The 22,883-nt window shown below is 47.2% G+C and overlaps 1 protein-coding gene across 2 annotated transcripts in view; it reads right to left on the reverse strand.

Annotated features, from left to right (window-relative positions):
- Dclk3 (doublecortin like kinase 3) overlaps positions 1–22,287 on the reverse strand; it is a 54,578-nt gene extending 32,291 nt beyond the window's left edge. Inside the window, exon 1 of one of the 2 annotated variants that reach the window (XM_045137029.1) lies at positions 22,244–22,287. The gene's annotated coding sequence lies outside the window, so the exon portion shown is untranslated. Of the gene's footprint in view, positions 1–21,769; positions 21,837–22,243 lie in introns of those variants that run through there. The other variant, XM_045137028.1, reaches the window with a different exon arrangement.
- Positions 22,288–22,883: the final 596 nt, after the last annotated feature.

Below are 22,883 nucleotides of genomic sequence, written 5' to 3' on the forward strand. Positions count from 1 at the left end.
CTTTTTCTACAAAAGGTCCCTCCTTCTGCTGACCAGTTCTGGCCCATGTGCCTCCTTGGGGTCTTCACTGACCCCATCGGTTTCTAAAGTGGCCTGGCCTGTGTCCTTTGCCTGACAGAAGCGCCCTCATGCCAATGCACCCTGTCCCTCACATTGTCCTTCTCCAGGACACCTGAGGAGGCTGGCCTGCTTTGAGCCTGTGGGCTCTCCCTGGGGACAGCTGGTCTTTCTGTCCCTCTCCTGGGTCTAATGTTTCCTCCCAACTCACCTACGATGACATCCCTGAGGCTCCATGGCCCACACGGTGAAATTCCGACAGGGCACATCCTGGCTGCTGTTTCTTCTGACCTGAATTTTTAATCCTAACTGTTTGCCTCAGTGAAGAGAGTCTCAATTGCTTGACTTGGGTCTGATTCTGGGGAACGAGCGACGGGTGGGGGTGGGGGAGGGTTCCTTTGGGATGTGTATTTGGAAGCATGAACCCCACCTTGGGCCTTCTTTCTCTCTCTCTCTCTCTCTCTTTTTTTTTTTTTTTGGCTTGTTTTTGTTTTTTCTTCTTTTTTTTGTTTTCTCAAGGTAGGGTCTCGCTCTAACCCAGGCTGACCTGGAATTCGCTATGGAGTCTCAGGGTGGCCTCGAACTCAACGGCAATCCTCCTACCTCTTCCTCCTGAGTGCTGGCATTAAAGGCGTGTGCCACCATGCCCAGCTTCCTCATAGTTTTTCAAAATTGGAGTCAAAGGTCTTTTTAAAAAATTGTATTAGGGCCGGGCATGGTGGCGCACGCCTTTAATGCCAGCACTCAGGAGGAAGAGGTAGGAGGATTGCCGTTGAGTTCGAGGCCACCCTGAGACTCCATAGCGAATTCCAGGTCAGCCTGGGTTAGAGCGAGACCCTACCTTGAGAAAACAAAAAAAAGAAAAGACAATGAAAAACCATGAGGAAAGGGCTGGAGAGATGGCTCGGCAGTTAAGGCACCTGTCTGCAAAGCCTAATGACCCAAGTTTGATTCCCTGGTACACACATAAAGCCAGATGCACAAAGTGGGTACATATGTCTGGAGTTCATTTGCAGCATCTAAGAGGCCCTGGTGCATCCATTTCTCCCCCCTCTCTTTGCTTGCAAATAAATAAATAAAAATATTTTTTAAAATTTTAATGAGGAAAGATTATGAATACAATTATTCAGTAAAATATGACAACAAACAAGATCAATGAAATGGATTAAGTGGATGAAAGACACAGGTTACCATGGCTACGCTGCGCTGTTAGTCAGATTTATCTGATCTGAGATTTAGATCCCTAACACTTTTCATAAATATTCAGCCATGTGGTTGTTTACACGACCCAGCTGACTTTCTGGTAAAAATTCTCACAACTAGCTTAAGCTGAAATACAAATCCTTTGTAAACAAAAGTAATCTAAGAAATCTGAGGAGGAGGAGGGCGTGGGTTGGATGCAAAGGCTGTCTGGGCACAAATCTTGGCATATTAAAGCTGGAAGGATATCTATCAGTAGCCCAGCAGCCCCAGCTAATGATGCAACTTTAGGTCAGAGAAGGTAAATAATTAGTTTTAAAACCACACAACTCACCAGTATGAACTAAAACAATTCTTTTTTATTTTATTTTAATTTTTTTTTTTTTTTGAGGTAGGGTCTAGCTCTAGCCTAGGCTGACTTGGAATTCACTATGTACTTTCAGGTTGGCCTCTGCTGGGATTAAGGGCATGCCCAACAGGAAGTAAAACAATTCTTGAAGCTGAAAATGTGGTTCAGTCAGTGAAATCCTTGCTACACACACGCAGGGTAAAACACACTCCTATCACCCCAGCACCGGCAGGCCGGGGGACACGTGGGGCTGACTGGCCAGCTAGTGTAGCCGAACTGGTGAGCTCTGAGTTCAGGGAGACTGTCTCAAAAAAAACCAAGATGGAGGGCTGCAGAGATGGTTTAGCGGTTAAGGCGCTTGTGTGCAAAGTCAAAGGACCCATGTTCAACTCCCCAGGGCCCACATAAGCCAGGTGCACAAGGTGGCGCATGCGTCTGGAGATTGTTTGCAGTGGCTGGAGGCCCTAGTACACCCATTCTCTCCCTCCCTCTCTCTCTCTCTCTCTCTCTCTCTCTCTCTCTCCCTCCCTCCCTCACTCCCTCTCTCTCTCTCCCTCACTTGCTCTCACAAATAAACATGTAAATAAATAAAATTACAAATATTTTTTTTTAAAAGCAAGGTGAAGAATGATTGGGAAAGACACCTGATGTCCCCCTCTGGCCTCCACATGGACGTGTGCGTACATTCTCACACACACATGGGCAAAAAATAAACAATCCTTCCATGAGTCCTGAATTGTTCTGACAAAGACTCTGACACACCTAGTGTGTCATTTGTAACCGCAGCACAAAGCAAACTCCTGGGGTCTGCCGAGGAAATGGAGCAGGACTCAGGACTCACCAGTGGGCGTCCACACCTGGACTAAGTAAGCCGCCGGGGCTCAGCTCTGTCCTACTTGGGAAGCCAGCCGGCTTCCCGCTGAGTAACACACAGTCACACGGTGTCCCTGCAGCTGGCAAGAAACAGGTGAGCTTCCCTCAACATCCCTGCAGACTGGGTGATCCCAAAATCCACTCTCCAAAGCGTACTAAGATGCCAGAGAAGAACGTCAGCACAAAGCAGATTAAGGTGCAAACATTTCTTCCACCTGGGAATTCAGAATGGGCTGGGTGCTCTTCTAATTGGAAGTAGAAAGGGCAGGGCGGCAAAACACCTCCGGAGTTCTAGAAGCCATGCCAATACCCACTCTGAAAGGCAGACCACAGCGGGGCACACCAGAGCTGCTGGCAGAGCCCAGCAGCCTCCCTGCTGGCACCACCAAGCTCTCCAACCGCCACCACCACCACACAAACTCCACCAAGATGCTAGACCTAACCTCCCCCCTACACGTGGGCAACTGTACCACTGAGGCAGGCTGCTCTTCTGCAAGAAGCTGCTCTGTGGCAGAGACAAGAGCAGCTACCCCCCCAAACCACCTTCTCAGAACATCAAACGAGGACGGCCTCGGGACCTCCATAGGGTAACCCTGCAGCTTACAGCTTCTCTGGGAGTTGTGCTTAAGTTTCTTCAAGATGCCTTGCAATGCTATCTCCTGGCACTTGTGTGTGTGTGTGTGTGTGTGTGTGTGTGTGTGTGTGTGTTACATACATACATATACATACATGACATACATATGTATATGTATATACACACACACACATATATATGCATGTATGTATGTATAGTACAAGAGTGGAGTCTATTAAATAAATGAGTCTTGCTTGGTAAGATTCCAAATGTGGATGAACATGTTGCCAGGCACGAGGTAGGCAGCAGTGAATGGGCACTACGTGAACGAATCTAAGGTGGTATTTATGAAAACAACCCGTCGCGTGAGCTCATAACCATCAAAAGGTGGTGAGCGATCTGGGCGATGAAAGCGACCATATGCTTTTTCCAGTGCTAGAACTGAACTCAGGGCGTTGTGCTCTACCACTGAGCTACATCCCCAGCCTAGCTCAGGATCTTTCATTGGCTTCTGCCCTGTAATGTGTGTGTGTGTGTGTGTGTGTGTGTGTGTGCATGTGCGCATACACATGTGTATGCATGCTCGTGTGTGTGTGTGCCAGAGGTTGACATCTGGTGTTTTATTATTTTATTATTTATTTATTTATGTATTTAAGAGAGAGAGAGAGAAAAGGAGGCAGGAGAGAGAGAGAACGGATGCAACAGGGCCTCTAGCCACTGCAACGAAAGAACTTCAGGCTCATGTGCCACCTTGTGCATCTGACTTTACGTGAGTGCTGGGGAATTGAACCAGTGTCCTTAGGCTTTGCAGGCAAGCACCTAAATCACTGAGCCACCTCTCCAGCCCTCTGCCTTAGTTTTTAAAGACATTTCTCACTGAACCTAGAACTGAACCTATTAATTAGACCAAGCAGCCAGCAAGACCCCAGGATCCTCCTGTTTCTGCCTCCCCAAATTTGAATGTTATTTAAATTTTAAAATAATAAGGAGTCCTTGCTATTTTGTGACAGTGCTTTGAGAATTTATAAGTAGAATGCAACTTTTCCATCCTATTTCATTTTTTAAAAGTGGCGGGGGGGGGTGCTAAGGAGATCGCTTGGTGGTTAAAAGTGCTTGTAAAGCCTGCCAGTCCTGGTCAACTCCCCAAACTCCTCTGTAAAACCAGACTCAAAAAGTAGAGCATGCATCTAGTGTTCATTTTCAGTGGCAAGAGATCCTGATGCGTAAAATAAATGTAAATAAATAATTTTTTAGAAGTAAATAATTACTTAGAAGTGCCAAAAATGTCTTCCACCTGTTTCCCTCACACAGCCTTCCTGTCTTTGTTCAGATCGGCCAGAACCCTGTGTCACTCCCCAGAGAGCTCCCCTGAGGACAGCAAGCTTCTACCCACAGGATCAATTCTGCCTGACCCCACAGCCCAGACCACAGGACACACATGATGCTTTGACCTTTGCCGTATGTCCTCCCACTTGCAATGATACCACAGCCACTTGGTTGCTGCACCTACCACAGTGGCATGTTGCAGACACTCAGTAAAGGCATGCAAGGAATCAATAGACAGTTCAAGGTAATAATCAGTGATTTCCCTGGAACCTAATTGTGTAGCCATTACACACACACATACACACACCAAAAAAAAAAAAAAAAACCTGATATTGCTGAAGATAAGAAAAGAACTATAAGAATATCTAAGAAAAAGAAAGTTTGTTAAGCTATGAAAGTATGTGATTATCACCGGCTATATTTTTAGCAGGTGGTAGTTAATTGTAGATTTAAAAAGCATAATGCGGGGGCGCGGGGCCTGGGTGGATGGCTTAATGGTTAAGGTGTTTGCCTGCAAAGCCAAAGGACCTTGGTTGGATTCCCCAGGACCCATGTAAGCCAGATGCACAAGGTGGCACATGCATCTAGAGTTCATTTGTAGTGGCGGAAGGCCCTGGTGCACCCGTTCTCTCTCTCTCACTCTCTCCCCCTCTTTCTTGCTCTCTCAAATAAATAATATTTTTTTTAAAAAAAAGCACAATGCCAACCTCCAAATGAAAACAGCTCACTCGCTAGAAATGCTGCTTTTGACAGTTACTCAAGGCAGCATGGAAAACCCAAAACTTCCATTCCACCTCCCAGAGATAAGCAGATATTTAAAGTACCACTGCAGGGCTGGAGGGATGGCTTAGTGGTTAAAGTGCTTGCCTGCAAAGCCAAAGGACCTAGTTCGATTCCCCAGGACCCACGTAAGCCAGATGCACAAAGGAGTGCACGCATCTGGAGTTCATTGGCAGCGACTGGAGGCCCTGGTGCATCCATTCTCTCTCTCTCTCTCTCTCCCTCTTTCTCTTTTAAATAAATAAATACTTTGAAGTACCACTCTATCCTCCTAATAAAATGAAAATCCAGCATGTCATTTTTTTAAACTTTTTTACACTCTTCTTAAGAATATTTAAAAGCAGGGCTGGAGGAATGGCTTAGTGGTTAAGGCGCTTGTCTGCAAAGCTGAAGGACCCACCTTAGCCAGATGCACAAGGGGGCGCACACTTCCAGAGTTCGTTTGCAATGGCTGGAGGCCCTGGCACAACCATTCTCTCTCTCTCTCCCTCCCTATTTCTGTCTCTCTCTCTCTCTCTCTCTCTTTCTCTCTCAAATAAATAAATAAAAATAAAACTCTTTTTAAAAAGACTATTTAAAAGTGGGCTGGGGAGATGGTTCAGTGGTTAAGAACACTTGCCAGAAAAGTGTAACAGCCCAAGAAGGTCTGATTCACCCTGGGTTTAGTTTCCTAGCATACATGTTTCCCAGCATACATGTGAACAGCTAGGTATGGCCATGCACGCCGATAACTCCAGTTCTGCGAGACCAGATCACTGGGGCTCGCTCACAGGTCAGCCAGTCTGACCGACGACGGCAGCTCTGGATTCAGTGAGAGATTCCATCTCAAGGAAACATGCACGGTCGATAGAGGAAGACACTCAGTGTTCTCCCCTGGCCATCTGCACACACACACACACACACACACACACACACACACACAGCACATGTTACACTCACAAGCCAACAAGGAGTATTTAAAATTCGACAGACTGTGTTCAAGCAAGCATCTTGGGGAGCAGGAGAAGGAAGCGACAGCCTGCCTCCAGACCCAGCCCTCGGCACCTCCACCAGTGCTCTGATCTCCAAGGAAACAGCTTAGCAGAGACCCCTGCTTGGCGCTCGCTGTAGAGAAAGAACAAAACTAAGCCCTGAGAGCCAGGCTGTCTTTGCTTCGTAACAAAGCTTTGCCGAAAACAGCCAGTAACTAACACTCAGGCCCGGGAGCACAGGGACCCGAGGGACTGTCAGCGGGGTCTTTATGCTCCCTTTTCGCCTAGTTTTTTTTTTAGTTGTTTGTTTGTTTTCCCAAGGTAGGGTCTCGCTCTAGCCCAAGCTGGCCTGGAATTCAATGTAGTCTCAGGCTGGCCTCAAACTCACAGCTATCCTCCTACCTCTACCTCCTGAGTGCTGGGATTAAAGGCGTGTGCCACCACGCCTGGCTGCTTTTCTCCCTCTAGTGGGTGTGGGGAACACTGTTTCCCTTTCACACCACGAACACCTCTGGAAAATACCATCTTCAAACCCAGTGAAACACCTTCAACTATACGGCCCATGTAGAAAATGGCCAGTTGATCAGCGTCCTAACTGAATAAAATGGCATTTCAAGGAACACCAGGAAAAGGCATCCACAGCCAACTGTCAGCCTAGTTCCCCATGAGCATCTGATGTCGGATCCTGGGAGCTCTGACACCCTGAGGCAGCAGGAGACCCCACATCCCAACAAAGATAAAGGAACTTCACTCTAGTGTGATTCATTACTTTCTTTTTTCTTCCTCCCTTTGTTCCGTTCTCTTTCTCTTCCTTTTTCCCTCCCTCCATTCCCTTCTCTTCCCTTCCTTGAATGTCCCCATGTCCTTTCCCTTCCTATCTCTCACTTTCTTTTCTGCTTTAAAATATTTTATTATTATTTATTTATTTGAGAGAGAAAGACACAGGGGGAGAGAGAGAGAATGGGCACACCAGGGTCTCCAGCCACTGCAAACGAACTCCAGACCTATGCACCTCTGGCTTACATGGGTCCTGGGGAATCGAACCGAGGTCCTTTGGCTTTGCAAGTAAACGCCTTAACTGCTAAGCCATCTCTCCAGCCCCCTATCTCTTTCTTTTCTTTATTTCTCTCTTTTTAATATATTTATTTATTTATTTATTTATTTATTTATTTATTTATTTATTTAACAGAGAAACAGAGAGAGAGAGAGAGAGAATGGGCACACCAGGGCCTCCAGCCACTGCAAATGAACTCCAGACATGTGCGTCCCCTTGTGCATCTGGCTAACATGGGTCCTGGGGAATCGAACCTGGGTCCTTTGGCTTTGCAAGCAAACAACTTAATTGCTAAGCCACCTCTTTAGCCCAACCCCCTGCCTTTTTGAGGCAGGGTCTGCACATAAGTCAGCTAGCCTTGAACTTGCTATGTAGCCAGGGATGACCTAGAACTTCTTATCCCCCTGCCTCCACCTCCTGAGTTCTGGGATTACAGACATGCACCACCATGTGCAGATGGTACAGAGCTGGGGAAAGAACCCAGAGCCTCATACATACTAGCAAACACTCTACCTCAGCCCATACGCTCAGCTTCTTCCCATGTATTTTCTACTTTGAAGCTAAGTCCTGGACTGAAGGGATGGCTCTATCACTTCCTGCACAAGCACAAGAAGGCCTGAAACTTCTGGAGTTCAAATCTCCAGATCCCACGTATACAGCGGGGGGTGGCCACGCAGCCCCGTGACACCAGTCCCACAAAGGGGAGCAGAGACCTGAGAAGCACCTAGGCTGTCAGGGAAAAAAAGAAAGGAAGGGAGGAAGGAAGGAAGGAAGGAAGGGAGGGAGGGAGGGAGGGAGGAAGGAAGGAAGGAAGGAAGGAAGGAAGGAAGGAAGGAAGGAAGGAAGGAAGGAAGGAAGGAAGGAAGGAGGCAGGCTGGCTAGCTAGCTAGCTAGCTCTAGTCTGGTATCAGTAAGAGACTATAAGTCAAAATAAAAAAGGCAGGGGCTGGAGGGATGGCTTAATGGTTAAGGTGTTTGCGTGCAAAGCCAAAGGACCCAGGTTTGATTCCCCAGCACCCATGTTAGCCAGATGCACAAGGGGGCACATGTGTCTGGAGTTCGTTTGCAGTGGCTGGAGGCCCTGGCACCCCTATTCTCTCCCTCTCTCTGTGTCTCTCTGTCTCTCCCTCTTTATCTGTCAAATAAATAAATAAAAATAAAATATTGTAAAAAATAAGACTGGCAGAAGAGCTATGGAGCAGGACACATGACTTTTGCTGGGGCCACTGCAGGCGAACAACCCCTGCCTGAAGCAAGTGCACATGCATTTCCTGTGCCCACACCATGCCCACCACCCACCAACACACACACACACACACACACACACACACACACACACACACACACAAGCAAAAATAAATACACAGAAAATAAATTAATTCGTTTGGTTTCCTTAACTCATACACAGATAAGAACCTGACTGGGGACATGATGTCCTGACTCTTGGTTTTATATCAACCAGTCTGGCCTGCCAGGCCTGTCATTAGCATCCATGAAGAGGAGGGCCGCCTCTGGCACCATCTGTTATTACCCCGGCTCAACATGTAAATATGTTATTACCGACAACTGCCAATTGTCAGGGAGAAAGACTTTGATGTGTGGGGTACTGATGTCTCTGACCAGACTGGGGCAGGTTTTACACGCGTGTGAGGTTATGTCTCAAAGAGAAAATACATACCAAATCCAAGTTGTTTGGCCCGTGGCACCGATAGCTCTGCGCTTGCACTGTGGGAACAAGGTGCAGTGATTGCACCCCATCGTCAGCTCCTCTCCTTAGCCTTCTCCTCTACCTCTGCTTCTCCCTTCTCCCGTCCCTCCGTGAACTTCTTTCAATTTTAGGACATACCTATGTATTTATTCTAAGCCATCTGGAAAGGCAATTCGAGCTCACAGAATACCATGAAATAATCTTGTTTTCACTTCAAAATAGGATCAGACAATGGTCAGCTACAAAGCCAAAATATTTAATGATATATATTTATTTTCATGTGTTTCAATTTTCTGTACATTTTAGGAAGTTTATTCGCATACTACCTTTTCTATAAATCTGTAGTAAGTTGGAAAATTTTATATTGTCAATGTGTAGAAAATTTCTAGAATTGTGTGTGACCAATGTAAGGAAAACTACACAACTGGGAAAGTTAAGAGTCGTGGAGATGAGCATCCACCGAAGAAAGGAAGGTCCTGGTATGTTAGCTCACTCATTTAACAGTTCACAGCTCATAATTTGTAGATTCAAGGGAATTTCAACACAAATACCATTTTTGAAGGAAAACAAGATGAGTAATGAAAATAGTAAAATATACCAAGGTTTCTTAATTTTCTTCCCCACTCATGACCTCTTATCCTCTAAGACAATTTTACACAACCCCAGGAATACAAGCATATAACATATGTATACAAAATGAAAATAAACCATTACGGAATTTATTTTAGATTTAATTTAATGTCTGCTCACAAATAAGCAAATACAATCTTTTGAAAAATTAAATACATATAAGAAAAAAAAATTTAAAAGAAATAAATTTAGGCTAAGTGTGGTGGCACACACACTTAATTTTAGCACTTGGGAGGCTGAGGTAGGAAGATCACTGTGAGTTTGAGGTGAGCCTGAGACTACACGGTGAATTCTAAGTCAGCCTGGGCTAGAGCAAGACCCTACTTCGAAAAAAAAAAAAAAGAAGGAGGAGGAGGAGAAGGAGGAGGGGGAGAAGGAGGAGGAGAAGGAGAAGAAGAAGAGAGAAATTTAGGAACTAGGGATATGGCTCAGTGGTTAAGGGCACTTCCTTGCAAAGCTGGCCAGCCTGGGTTCAATTCCCCAGCACCTGCACAAAGGCTCATGCATCTGGAGTTCATTTGCAGCAGAGCAAGAGGTCCTGGCATGTCCAAATGTATCTCCCACTCTATATGCATCAAATAGATAAAAAGTTTTAAAGAAATTAAAACTAAACTTATTGTAAAACAATTCCTTAGTATATATAATTATATCATTTATTTAAGAATTTGCTTTTTTTTTTTTTTTTTTGATTTGGCTTTTCGAAGTTGGATCTCACTCTAGCCCAGCTGACCTAAAATTCACTGTGCAGTCTCAGGCTGGTAGGAACTCTCAGTGATCCTCCTACCTCTGCCTCCCGAGTGCTGGGACTAAAGGCGTGTGCCACCACAGATGTTTAGAGCCATTTCAGAAATTGTTGAAAATGCTATCCTAACCCTAAGCCAAAACTCATCAACTAACTTTAAGTGAAACCTAAGTAGGTAACAAACAGCAATTCTTAAAATCAAATATTCTAACATAATAACTGAATGCAAAATATTACGATTAAACTATTATGTTTTTATGAGAACAGAAACCCCAATAATTTTTTTTAATAAAAGAACAGAAAACCTCGCAGATATAAAAGAAACTGCAATTCATAACATACGAGAGTCAGAAATCCGAGCCCGGGTTTCAGGCAACATTCACTGGTATTATACGGGGTGATGATGTGCACAATACAAAGTGGGCGTGTTGTGTGCCGAGAACCAAGGCTATAGTAAAGTCGAGTGAGACGGCAGGTTCACGAGCTGCCACAAACACCTCAGATTCATTATGAGTTTGATTTTGAATTTATTTTTTGGTTATTGTGAGTCCAGAAACCTTCTATTGCTGCTGAATTTTCCAACCCCCACAACATTGCGTGGGGTCTCAATCCACAGTTAATAAACTGTGGAATACACAATAGAGCTGAAATTACAATGAGCACTTTGACAGAACTAGAGTCTCCAAACAGGTGCTACTGCACCTAATAATTTAATATGAAATAATAGGCAATTTCAAACCAAGCAGGCAGGACAGAATAATTTTTATTCAATGATGGGGAAAGTAGTTAATAATTTGCAAATGAAATGGATTTGGACTTTCGTTTTGTAACTAACACCAAAGCAACTCCCAAAGGAATTAAAGATAACAGAAGAAAGTATAAATGTTACTTTAATTTTTTTTTTAAGTTTTTATTTATTTATTTATTTGAGAGCGACAGACACAGAGAGAAAGACAGATAGAGGAAGAGAGAGACAATGGGCGCGCCAGGGCTTCCAGCCTCTGCAAACGAACTCCAGACGCGTGCGCCCCCTTGTGCATCTGGCTAACGTGGGACCTGGGGAACCGAGCCTCGAACCGGGGTCCTTAGGCTTCACAGGCAAGCGCTTAACCGCTAAGCCATCTCTCCAGCCCTACTTTAATTTTTTAACATACGTGTGTGTGTGTGTGTGTGTGTGTGTGTGTGTGTGTGTGTGTGTGTGCATGTGCATGCAGGTCAGTGTGCATATGTCTGTGGAGGCTAGAGACAACTTTGAGTATCAGACCTCAGGCATGCCATCAGGTTGTGGGGGCTGTTGTTTGTTTTTGCGACATAACCAATCACAAATTAAGCTAGGCTGGTGGACTACTGAGCCCAGGGCTCCACCTAACTGTGACTCCCCAGTGTTGGGATTACAAGTGTGTGCCACCACACCCAGCATTTTATTTATCAGGGTTCTGGGGATCGACGGCAGGTCCTCATGCTTGCAAGGCAAGCACTTTCCTGAATGAACTATCTCCCCAGACCCCGTGAATGTCAGCCAAACCAACGAAGAGTACAAGGAGAGGAGTGGAAAGCACCTAAGAAGATTGTAGGTCAAAGATCCCAAGAGTCCCCAGCCCGTAACAGAGAAGTGGACAGCGGGCAGACTTTGGCCACATTTCCCCTGAAGGGCGATGCTGATGTCCGGTACCAAGCAGGCAGGTACCCGGGCTAGTAATTACCACGAGGCTAAGGGGCCACCGCCGAAGCAGCTTCTTGGTATCATGAACCCCAGTGTAACTGCATGGTCGTCCTATGTCCGTTCCCCCACAGAAGCCCATGGTCACAGCAACAGAATAAAGTAGAGGGGGCACTCTGGATTGTAGCTGCCAACATCAGAAGTGACGTGCAACGCTTCAACTGGAAGGCCAGTGGCAGGAGCTGGTCACATGACTCCAACCCAAGGCCTCCCCCAAAGGTTTGACCTTGCCCAAAGCAGTCAAGCTAAGGACTTGAGTTGATCTGAGCTCTCTGGAGACCAAGCAGAATGGGTCTCCCCTTCCCTAGCTGAACTGTACCCCTCTATTAGCAGCTGGAGGGTGCTCCAAGGCACACGAAGTTCCCCCACACTTCTGGTTTGCACCACAAGTGGGCCAATCACGCCCCTACAACTACTGAAAGTCCTCCAACAGGGCTACAGTTGTTTGTGATGGGACTCAACAGGACAGTCAAGGTGAGAGTGCCCAAGGACCATGGCAGAGATGAGAGCCTCTTCGAGGAAGGGGGCAGCACGTGGGCATCCAGAAAGACCACCAGTCCCTGCCACAGAGACCTAAGCTCCAGAGAGGTCATTTTTTAATGTTTTATCTATTTACTATTTATGTATGTATTTAAGAGAGACAGAAAGAGGCAGAGACAGAGACTGGGTGCACCAAGGCCTCCAGTCACTGCAAACGAACTCCAGATGCATGCGCCCCCTTGTACATCTGGCTAACGTGGGTCCTGGGGAATTGGACCTGGCTCCTTTGGCTTTGCTGGCCAGTGCCTTAACTGCTAAGCCATCTCTCCAGCTCCAGAGAACTTTTAACTGAAGATGCCTGCAACCAAAACGACACCCATAATAGCCCACTGCATCTAAACCATCCCTGGCAGAGACAATTCTATTATCTCAGCCACCCCTGAGACCCAAAGACGGTTCCTGTAGGGCCTTGCAAGAGCACGTGAGTATGGGATACACCCCCACACACACACCTAAGGGAAACACTGGGCAAGTGGGGGACCTGGATTAAAGACGTGGTCCTCAAGGGGCATACAGTCTCTAGGGTGCCAGGTATTTCTGATCACAGGACTTCTATCACCATTCTAGCAGATGGAGAGGAGAGAGGCTCTAATAGGATGCTTCACCAGGGTGGAAACGAGGGAAAGTTCCTTCCAAATGGGAACAGGACAGGGAGCTGTGCTTCAGGTCGCTGGCTCAGGCTGTTTCCATCAGTAGGTAAATTAGGTTAATCATTTATCCAAGAAGGTAACACTGAGTTACAATTTAAAATATACACCCAGTGGTCCCGAGTGAGAAACCCTGCCTCAAAGGAGGTGGAAAGACAGAAACCGATCTGAAAGTTGTCCTCTGTCACATATAGGCTCTGGCACATGCGTGCCCACACTCACAAGCAAACATGCACACACACATGAACACACATGCACACATAAATAAATAGTAAAAAAAAAAAAGTTTAACTGTCATATGGAACATTTCAGTTAACAGAAGCTACCTCTAGAAGCCATACAAATTTATTTTAAGAAGTTTCTGCCTGTGAATTTCCTGTTTTCTCCCTTCGTTTCCTCATAGCATAGAGTTTCCATTTTCCATGTTATGTAATTACCTAGAGACCATTTAACCTGAACCTGTCACTCCTTGGAGAATTTAAAACATCTCTGTCTTAAAAAAAAAAAAAAAAAAAAAAAAAGAGTGGGAAGTTGAGTGTGTTCTTAAAAACTGGAGGCAAATACAAGTCTCACATTGGAAGTATGACAGCTTCGTGTCGAAAACATCCACACTTTTTGAAATTTCTTTTCATTTTTTTTAAACATGTAGAAGAGGGAGAAAAAAAAATAAGTCTTAATTGGACAACATGTTCCAGACCCCACTCCGACAGGTCAGAAGCAGCAGGAACAGTAGGAAGATGATAAATCCTCCAGGTACAGCCTAATGACCACGAATTAAATGTTCCATATAGGAAAAAATAGATACCAGACATGCAGCAGCTTTGCAAAAACTGGTTCAGGCAGGTTCATGTTAATTAGAGAATACGGGGTAGATGGGGAACACAGCTGAGCCACTGTTTCTGGGGGCATTTGTGGTCCTAACCCCCAGCCTGAGCTCTTGTGTTCTGTGGGCCTTTGGGCTCCTCAGCCCAGTCTCAGCTGCTCTGTTCCATGGGTCGCAGCAGTCCTCAACCAGCCATGGCTGCTGCATTCTGTGGGCCCCCGGGCTCCCCACCTTCATCCAAAGGCATGTGTCCTCACTCTGAGTACCTGTGGTCAGCAACAGCGCCAACCAGACCTCTTCCCTTCCGCTGTCTCCCATATGCAGCCAGTCTCGAAGCTCTGTTGATATGACACCCAAAGTCTCTCAAATCCAGTGCCGCCTCCTCCCCATCCCCTTAACAACTGACTCAGTGTCCACCCTTGTCACAGCCGACCTCAAGAAGACTGTGACAGAGACCAGAAAACACACTGTCATCGTCTACTAAGAAAATAACAGATCAGAATTCTAATACAAAAAAAAGGGGAATTTATGAGAGAATCGAGCTATCAAATAGCCTACTACATGGCATGACACGCGGCACATTAAACCCATGCAACCCTAAAAAGGATTTTCAGAAGCAGGACCAGTGATTCAGCTTTAGCAAAAATAACACCATAAAAAAAATAATAATGCCATCCATCAGATTCAATTCAGAACCTTGAACACATTCAATTTGTGTGTTTATATTTTATTTATATGTTTGTATTGGTTTTATAGTTATAAGAGAGCTCTGGATATGAGGATTTTGGAATGATTTAATGCCAAGATATATTTGAATTGCATTATCCTCATCATCTAAGCCAGTTGTAGGAATGTACATGTTTTTATCCCTTTGGTTCAATGGATCCAGAGAGAGCTCCCATTTGAAAACCTCTGGCCTCAGGCAAATATGGAAGGGATGAAGGTCTCTAGCTTTCCATGCACTCCCTCCCCCAGTCCTTAGGTCACTGTCTTTAGTTCTGGTCACAAACGACAATGCATTCATTGCAGAGGAGCCAGAGAAAAAGTCTCCCATTCTCTTCCAACACGAGTGACTCCATCACAGGCCACATTTTCCTGGTGGTGAGACTGCAGAGTAGGGAAGCTCTGTCCACGTGCCTTCCGTTGGCCTGTGAGAGACACCGCTCGTGAGTGAGATGCCACCTTTCCTGGGTTAGGAGACTGACATGATGAAGATGATGTGTTATGCAGCTAAGCTCAGACTATCTCCACTGACCCAGCCCTGGACTGAGCCCTGTCCCCATCAAGCCCTTCCCACCGCACTTCATGCTGCCCGTGACTCTGAGCTCACGGACACGAGCCCACTAAGGTGTTTGTGGCATGCTTTACCTGTATCGCTCCTCAGTCCTAGAATGCCATTCCCCATATTGCCCTCTTCCTCCCACCCCAGTTACAGGGTTGCTTCTTTCTTTTTTCTTTAACTTTATTTATTTATTTTCAAAGAGAGAAAGAGAGAGGAGACAGAGAGAATGGGCATGCTAGGGCCTCTAGCCACTGCAAACGCCCTCCAGGTGCATGTGCCCCTTGGGCATCTGGTTTACATGGGTCCTGGGGAATTAAACCTGGCTCCTATGGCTTCACAGGCAAATGCCTCAACCACTAAGCCATTTCTCCAGCCCTCATCTTTCTTTAAAAAAAAAAAGTTATTCATTTATTTGCAGGCAAACAGAGAGAGAAAGAATGAGAGAGAGAGAGATAGAAGGAATGGGCACACCAGAGCCTCTAGCCACAGCAAACATACTCCAGATGTATGTGCCATTTTGTGCATCTGGCTTTACATAGGTATTGCGAAATTGAACCTAGACTGACAGGCTTTGCAAGCAAGCACCTTTAATTGCTGAGCCATCTCTCTATACAGTTTTTTTGTTGTTTTTTTTGTTTTGTTTTGTTTTTTTGTTTTTGTTTTTGTTTTTTTGGTTTTTCGAAGTAGAATCTCACTCTAGTCCAGGCTGACCTGAAATTCACTATGTAGTCTCAAGGTGGCCTCGAACTCTCGGTGATCCTCCTACCTCTGCCTCCTGAGTGCTGGGATTAATGGCGTGTACCACCATACCCAGCTAGCTCCAGATCTTTTATTTTATCTTTTCTTTTTTTTATTTTGAAGCAGGGTTTGTCTCGCTCTTTCTAGTCCAGGTTAGATTACTCTCTGTAATCCAGGCAGGCCGATTTCATCTTTGAAAACCCAGTTCATATATAATTGCCATCAGGCATGACACGATTTTGTTGTTTTCTTTCTTTATGGCTGAATAACACTCCATTGTGGAGAAAGCCCTTATTTTCCTTCTCGGTTCATCTGTTGATGGACACCTAAGTTGATTCCAGGTCTTGGCTACTATGAATAGTGGTGCAATAAGCATGGGTATGCAGGAGGAACAGTTAATGTTTTTCGTTTATCTTTGTGTGCATGTGCACATATGTGTGCATGCCCATGCATTTGTGTGTGTGAGTATAGACGTGCATGTGCCACAGCACACGTGTGGAGATCAGAGGACAGCCCAGGGTGTCAGTTGGTGCCCTTCTCCCTTGTGTGAGATGGTCTGTTGTTGCTCATCACTGCATGCGCCAAGCTAGCTGGGCTGTGAGCTTCCAGCGACCCTCTGTCTCCACCTCTCATCTCACTACAGGAGCACTGAGATTACACACACAAGCTATCATGTCTATATATGCGCCCCCTTGTACATCTGGCTTATGTGGGTCCTGGGGAATCGAACTGAGGTCCTTAGGCTTTGCAGGCAAACACTTTAACCGCTAAGCCATTTCACCAGCCCATGTCCATGTTTTATGTAGGTTCTGGGGATCCAAACTCAGACCCTCACAATTTGGTGTCAAGCCAAATTAAGCCATCTTCCCAGCCCTGAGGGTTAATCTGGACTGTCAACTTTATAGGATTGAGAATCACCTTAGAAACAAAGCTCTGGGCCTATCTGTGAGGGACTCTCTACATTAGATTACTGAAAGGGGGGAGATGCACCCTAAATGGGATACCATACCACTAGTGGGCTTGGATCCCAAACTTAATAATAAGAAAGCCATGCCGAGCCTCTCAGTTCATCTCCGTCTGCTTCTTGGCCATGGATGCACTGGGACCAGCTGCTTTCCTCACCGTGGCAGGCTGTGCTCTCAAACTGTGAAGCAGAATAAGCCCTCCCTTCATTAACTTGCTTTTGTAAACTATCTTATCACAGCAATGATGAAAGTAATTAACACAGCAAACCTTTCTACTTTACATTGTGATTTCTTTAGATATATATCCAGAGGCGTATACCTGGATCCCATGGGTGTTCTGTTTTTAGGAGGGATTTCTGTTTTATTGTCAGGAAACTACATTTTGATTTCCATAGCATCTGCATGAGTCCACATTCCACCAACAGTGCATAAGGATGCCTCTCCCATCCTCACTAGTATTTGTTGTTTTCTTCATGATAATCACTCTGACCGGATGAGTTGAAACCTCAATGTACCCTTTCTGTTGTTCATCAACCCCATCGAATGGTTTTCTCACCATGCTATGATCACCATTTCATGTCCTGGCCACCACATCTACCACACTGGGATAGAGTCAACGACCTATATTCATCTCTGTGTCCTTAAGGTCAACATGCAAGAAATACAGTATCTGGCCATTTACCCTAGAGGAACTTTCTTGGATGGTGGGGGGCTGGCATTAGGGCATTTGAAAGAGGTTGGATTATATCCAACACACACACACACGACAACATACTACTCAACAACAGAAATTCTCAGCTATCCCTACCCCAGCTCCAAGCCAGAAAGCCCAAATCTGCCTTCTGTCTCCCCAAACACTCTTCAGACCCACACAAGAATTCAGACTTTTCCTAAGAAAAGAAATAAAAAGAAATAACTAAGAGCCTTGTACTCAAAGTTTGCTCTCCCAACAAGCCTCTCATACAAGAACCTGGGAGCTACTGAGGAAAGCAGAAACTCAGACTCGGAGACCTTCTGCATCAGAAGTTTCATTTTCACCAGGTTCCCAAGTGGTTCGAATGTCAAAAGCTATTGGAAAAGCACTGGTCTTGTGGGGTCAGGCAGAAGCTCTAAGCATTTTAATAACTTTATAACACATTCTGTTGTAATCTCTGGTGAGTGTTTTATATTAATCACTAACCCCTGAGAACAAGTGGTCTATGCCCACATTACCAATAAGGAAGCTGAGCCCCAGGATCACATGGAAGTTCTGAAGGACCAAGAGCCCTAACCCCATAACCTTACCACTCTTGGCTCTCTGCCATTTCCAAGTTTCTGTGAACAGCTAGGCCCAGGCAGCTCTGGAGTTCCTTTTGGCCCTTCATACAACCACTTAGCTGGTGTTTCTTTCTCTCTACTGTCCCCCTGATGGCCCACATGCACTACTGTCTACGGAAGACTGCCAGGTTTTCCCAGGTAAGGATTTCATAGGCTTTCTCAATAACAGTTTGATGAGTCAATGAAAACTTGCCTCTTTAATCATCAAACAATACTCAGAGGCCAGTTGGACAATTGTTATTAAGTAAAGAAAGGCAAAGATGCCAAGATTCCCAGAGAAGTTCAAGGTCTTGCCTCAAGTTATTGGGAGACCTCAGACCTTTGGGAATGGAACTCCAAGCACCTCCCTGAGTCCCGGACCGATGTCTTCTTCCCACTCCTCCACCTTCCTGGATTTCCCACTTGTGACCTACATTACTATGCAGTTAACAGAAACACTCTTTTCAAAGAACTCCCCCATAGACACATCATTCAAAGGGGCTCTGCTCCACCACCAGAAGGGACAGATTTAGACATTAACAGGCAGCCAGGCAGCCAGGCACTACAGGAAGTGGGGCAACTCCAGGTACCACATACAATGAGTCCTGGGGCCCAAACAAAGGAACCTCCATCAAATTAAAACCTCCAACTACAGCAGCCCTCTCCCCTGCAGTGACCCCAATGTGAAAAGAGAGCCCTAACCCAGGCTGGCAAGGAGTCACCTGTGGAAGCTTGTGAGACAGTGGCTCCACCGGCCAAGGCAGCACTTTTCCTTCCCTTTGTTGGATTTCAAAAGATACTAAGACATTTGCCCTGCTTGTCCAGAGAAAAGCAAAACATTGGCCCGAAAATTTGCCAGGGAAATTTCCCTTCAACCTGGAAATGAGGGTCTAGGGAATTGGCTCAGAAGTTAAAGGTGCTTGTTTGAAAGCCTCCCTGCCCAGGTTCAATTCCCCAGTCATCCACATACAGCCTGATGGGTGTTGGTTTGCAATGGCAAGAGGTCCTGCTGTGTTCATACACATGCACGCGTGTGCAAATAAATAAATAAAAATAAAATTAAATGAACCAGAAAATGGAAGGATACGAGAAATCAAGAAATGAGAGTGGAGGACAGAGGTACACCTCTCCTCCTTTGTCTCTGCTTCTCTGAGCACCACACCCAAACACTGGATCACGGAGAACATTGAGCATTGTGTGCTCTTCCAAAGGCACAGTGATGAGGGCCAAGGCCCTGAGCCCCTGTCAGCCAGCCGTGCATCTGGGCACGGGACCCATGTGCCCAGATGGGGCATCTTCTGTGAACTCACATATAGGCACCCTATAGCAAGTACAGGCCACCCACTGCTAGTGATGTGGAACAGAAGAGAAAGGAAACATATCAGGAGTGAGAAGGCTGTCAGATGTGGTGGTACACACCTGGAATCTTAGCACTCAAGAGGTCATGGCAGGAGGTCCAGGAGTTCAAGATCATCCTCTACTACAAAGAGAGTGCAAGGCCAGCCTGGGCTCCTTGAAACCCTTCCATAAGGAAAGGAAAGGGAAAAAAGGAAAGGAAGAGAAAAGAAAAGAGAGAGAAGGGAGGGAGAGAAGAGGAGAGGAGAAGAGAAGAGAGGAGGGGAGAGGAGAGGGGAAAGAGAAGAAGGAGGATGAGGCAGGAAGGAAGAAAAGGAGGAGGGGAGAGGAAGAGAAAGTGGGAGAAGGACAGAAGAACGTGGTTGGGGAGTGAAGAAGAGAGGCAAGAAAGAAAAGCCATCCACGCAAGGGAGTAAGGGAAACAAGCCCAGCCAAGACCCCCAGAGGCCAACCTGATGGAAGCCCACGGGGACTTGGGGGGAAACCACAGGCAGCATGCCTCCAAGTGTCCCAATGTTGCTTTTATGTCCTATCAGTCACTGGTCAGGAGCTGCTCCAGAGAAATGTACAATTCCAGCCTGTCATCACTCTCAGCTCTGATAGACAAAGCAAGATCATCCTTCAACCACGACAGAGGGGCTTGCAACTGGGAGCAAAGCACTCCATGCACCCACGAGCACAAAGACGGGAGGGCTCACCATAAAAAGACATGACTTGGGCTGGGGAGATGGCTTAACAGTTAAGGCATTTGCCTGCGAAGCTTAAGGGCTTCCTTTCAATTCCCCAGGACCCGGGTAAGCTAGATGCATGAGGGGGTACATGCGTCTGGAGTTCCTGTGCAGTGGTTAGAGGCCCTGGCATGCCCATTCTCTCTTTCTATCTACCCCTCTCTCCCTCCACCTCTCTCTCTCTCTCAAACTAATTAATTAATTAATTTTAAAAAAGCATGACTCGAACACTTTCATTCTAAATGAGAAGAGGGGCTAGAGAGATGGCTTAGTGGTTAAGCGCTTGCCTGTGAATCCTAAGGACCCCAGTTCAAGGCTTGATTCCCCAGAGTCCACATAAGCCATATGCACAAGGTGGTGCATGCATCTGGGGTTCCTTTGTGGTGGCTGGAAGCCCTGATGCGCCCATATTCTCCCTCTCTCTCCCTCTCTCTCTCTCTCTCCCTCTCTCCCTCCCTCCCTCCCTCCCTCCCTCTCTCTCTCTCTCTCCCTCTCTCATAAATAAATAAAACTAAAACTAAAATCTAAATGAGAAGAGGTAGAGAGCATGTCCCAGGCATGTCTGCCTCTGTCTGTTCTTTCTCCAGTGAAGCACTTTGAGGTACCACTCAAGCAATCAAAACAGTATATCAAAGTGCTTTTCCAAAACTGGGCCTTTCTTTTTGCCACCCTGACCTAGGTTATATGTACAATGCTTGCCTATTGCTCTAGAAACTTCATTCACTATGACCCTTACACAACAGTAGCCAAGCATATCACTTCCATAAACACCAAACGTACCAACCTCACTGGCCTGAACGCAATCACCACAGTACAGGGTTCCCTAACCCCAGCAGGTGGGACCCAGCTTCCATTGGACTATCAAATAAAGGAAAGGGAATGGAATGGGCTAGGAGGGTGGTGAGGTGAAGACATGACTCACTGCCAAGGAGTGAATAACAACTCAGATCCCTCCACAACTTCTCCTCCCCCCCCCCCCACCAACTCCTAGCAGGCAGATAGTCTGGGAAGGTGTCCCCAGACGCCTCTGCCCAGCCCTGGAGCAGCCTTGCGCCTCCCCACCCACAGAACCAGAAGTGGAAAGCAGTGAAAACTTGGGTCTATATTTGAAATGACTTGATGGGCTATTTCTCCAGCTCCGTTTTTATAAATTATTTTTAAAAATATTTTTATTTATTTATTTGACAGAGAAAGAGAGAGAGGGAGAGAGAGAGAATAGGCTGGCCAGGGCCTCCAGCCCCTGCAAACGAACTCCAGACGCGTGCACCCCCTTGTGCATTTGCCTAACGTGGGTCCCGGGTCCAGCTCGGTTTTTAATTCCCTTCATTACCCCAATGCTCTGCCTGGATGGATAGACTTTATTCCCTCCCCACCCCCCCCCCAAAAAAAATGCCTTTTGTTTTTCTTTACCTAGAGCCTGAGAGCTCTGGAGAACAGGGTTCAAGTTTGTGTGTAACTCTACCACTAGGAAATGATGTGATCTGTAGGAAGAGTGCACCTCCTGGGCAGGTCTGGGGAAAGGATGAAGCGATGGAGAACTCAGACAGGCTCAAAACCAATGGCAGGTCCCTTGCTGGCTCCCTCCTCCCCGTGCAGCGCAGTTGCACCTGCCCCAGGTCCAAGGCGATATTCGGGAACGGCGTCCTGGCTGTCCCGAGAGCTGCAGCACCCAGCGTCCCCTCCTCCGTGCAAGGGATGGCCCCCACACCCCCCGGGGGAGACGCGCGCACAAGGGGAGGGGGAGAGGGAGCGCGCGCGCCTCCCCGCCGAGTCCGCCTCTGCCGCCCCATCCCGCCCAGCGCAGGTCTAAAGTTGGCTCGGCGGGCGGGCGGACACCTCCCCGGCGGGCGGCCGGGCGGCCGGGCGGTCGTGGCGGGCACTTACCCGGGGCGGGCGGCGCAGGGCGTCCGGGAGCCGGCGGGGCCGGGGTGGGCGGCGGGCGCGGGACCGGCGCGGCGGGCATGGCGGGCGGTCCGGCTGCAGGTGGTGGTGGTGGTGGTGGCAGCGGACGCGGGAAGCCCGGGCGAAGGACGGGACGGGATCTCTTCCCCTCGCCGCCGCCGCCGCCGCAGCCCACAGCGACCGGGCCGGCGACGTCTCCTCCTCCCCGGGGGCGCGAGCTTGACAACCGCGCGCGCAGCCGCCGCCCTCCAGCCCCGCCCCGCCCCGCCCCGCCCCCCCGCCCCCCCCCCCACACGTCCCCAGGGGACAGCGCAGTGAACTTGAACTTGGACATGGCCCGGATGCTCCCAGGGAGCTGGCAAGGCCGATGGAACCCCCAAGAGGACCTCGCCCTTTTCCCCTCCTCCCTTCTCTCTCTCCCTTCCTCTCCTTCACCCATCTGCTGCCCTCCTAGCCGAGGTCCCAGGCCAGGGTGAACCTGGGGGACAGACTTTGACCTGTTCTGTCTATGGGTAGGTCCCAAAGAACACCCCTGGAACCCCAACAACCCTGCACCCCACCTGAAGCGCAGGGGTCAGGCCCCCCAACACACACACACACACACACACACACACACACACAC

This window comes from Jaculus jaculus, chromosome 17 (assembly GCF_020740685.1).
Source record: "Jaculus jaculus isolate mJacJac1 chromosome 17, mJacJac1.mat.Y.cur, whole genome shotgun sequence".
Classification (NCBI taxonomy): Eukaryota; Metazoa; Chordata; class Mammalia; order Rodentia; family Dipodidae; genus Jaculus; species Jaculus jaculus.